Genomic DNA, 2,529 nt, shown 5'->3' with positions numbered 1-2,529 from the left:
ATACGAGAAGCTTTTTCAGATGATTACCGTATGTGGTTTTCTACGGTATATCCACGTTAAGTAAGATATACAAAATGCTATTCTAAAATTGTTTTCATTTCTGAGAATTAAATTACTATTTTGAAAAATATTGATCTTAATAACAATAACTCGTCTCATATTTTCCGCTTTTTAAAATGCTGTTTCCTTGTCAGGTCTAAAACAAACAGAACGAAAATTTATATATTTAGTTATTCGCAATCAAATAAGGTCTTTGATATGTCAAATGCCGCTTTTCACACCAATAAAATTATATAATAGATTGTAACATTTAAGAATCGAAGAATCGAATTGTAACGGTTATGAATCAGGACCTTGTCGGAAACGAAGTTTGCCAGTTGTTTTTTTATTTTGTTAGATTTTCCGTAGATTACGACTTGAACCTCTCAGCTGAACTAATCAGAACTTCCGAGACAATAAAACACATGTATTAGTAACATAACCACTATACAGAATCCCAGGCTTGGTGGAGCTCTCCAACTCTGCAAGGAGGTTCACTAAAGAAAAGATCACTCCAATGTGAAACCTACAGCTTGTGTTACAGCTGAGCCACAGTAGCCAGAACTCCAAGACGAAACTGATTCAACCACAAGGCTTGAATGGATTGTAGAATACCAAAACTTTGTTTACATCTATGCAGTGGGATCAAACATTATAACCACCAGGGCATACCAATGACCTATTTTATTTCTCATATAGCTTAGACTATATTTTACGGAATGAAAGACCCACTTCTTTTGTAAAATAAAAAAAAAACACCCTAATAGTTACTATGCGTCTTTTATAATTCTGATTGAGAAGGCTATTGCTGTGGTTTTCTGAGGGCTGCGATCAGTGGTGTGTTGACGTATCCACGGGGTGGTTGGTGGTAGTCATAGACGGGTACCAGAAGCTGGTAGGTGGTCAACAATGGCGGATGTGATAGGATCACCATGGTGTGTCTCATGAATAATTACAGAAGAGTTAAAGCAACGAGAATAATGTTGTGTACCACAATGATAATGCCCGGTAGCAAACCACTTGGTAGCTGGCCATTGTTTACTGATTTCGTTCGTCAAGCGTCGGTTTCAACGTTCCGCTTATTTGCCCGCTACTTTCGATAGTAGATATTTAGCGTGTGCCTGCTGGACATGATCCGATCATGTTGATGGGGCTTTGACGAGTATAAACAATTTGTTATATTTGGGGATGGTCATCTTTGTCAATTCTTTGCCAATTAAACACACGCACCATTTATTTGATCTTCATTTTAGTTTTTATTCGTATTATTTTTAGCTTATTCGTCTGTCAAAGGTCTTTCGTCGCACGTTCTGTAACCTCTTCAACAACTCTCTGTCTCATGTCAGAACAAGAAGAGATGCATGTTGTTACTGTTGAAGAGGTAACAACATGGAACGTCGTTGAAGAGGTCACAGAACCTCGACAGATGAATAAACTAAAGATAAAATGAATAAAAGCTAAAGTGAAGATCAAATAAATAGTGTGTGTGTTTACTTGGCAAAGATGACCATCTCCAAATATTACAATATCTGTTTCAACACACGTTTTCACCTCAAGAATCTTGCAAAACAAATACATAAACATAAACAATTTCTTTTCTTAGAATTACATTTCCAAAATTAGGTTGCATCGACTGTGATGCAGTATCTGCCATGCTGCATTAAACAGCGAAAAATCGTGCTTGAGCATTGACATCGCTTGCCCTAGGGACAGCTGAATGATCGAAAAAGGCGGAAAAACTGATGAGACATGAAGCTTTTAAGAGAAATAAAAGAGCTGAGGTCAATGATAAAGATATATATGATGTTCTCGGTAGGGTGAGCAAAGAAATTGGAAATGACTTGGAAAACATAGGACTAAAACGATGACAGAGCACATTCAAACTTTTGCAAAGAGCATACAACCGCAGTTCACGGGAAGCGAGCACACGGTACATGAATGAAAACTCCAACAACAAGCTGAGTATGCTAGATGTAATATCCTTTCTACTAAAGGCACAAGGCCTGAAATTTGGGGAGAGAGCACGAATCGATTACATCGACCTCAGTGTGTAACTGGTATTTATTTCATCGGTCCTGAAAAAATAAAAGGCAAAGTCGACCTCGGTGGAATTAAAACTCAGAACGTAAATGACGGAAATGCTGCTAAGCATTTTGTCCGGATTGCTAACGATCCTGCCAGCTCCCCGCTTTGATAATAACAATATTAATAAATTCTTTGTATATTGCATGAAGCAAAGCTTTACAGAAAACAAAAATGTTTATTATCGATTGAATCGGAAAGGGGATGATATTTAGAGAATGAACGAGAGACGAAGTCAAACTTCAGCGAGAATTGAAATCAAGCACAAAGGAAGAGGAGTATCTTGTAATTTCTATTCCACCAATCAACTTCAGCCAAATATCTCGCTGCAAGAATTACATAATACCAATATATAACCCATAACCATTGCATAAATAAAAAAGAAACAATATACGAATAAATATATAT

Source organism: Octopus bimaculoides, chromosome 12, assembly GCF_001194135.2.
Source record: "Octopus bimaculoides isolate UCB-OBI-ISO-001 chromosome 12, ASM119413v2, whole genome shotgun sequence".
Classification (NCBI taxonomy): Eukaryota; Metazoa; Mollusca; class Cephalopoda; order Octopoda; family Octopodidae; genus Octopus; species Octopus bimaculoides.
This window is presented reverse-complemented; position numbering follows the sequence as displayed.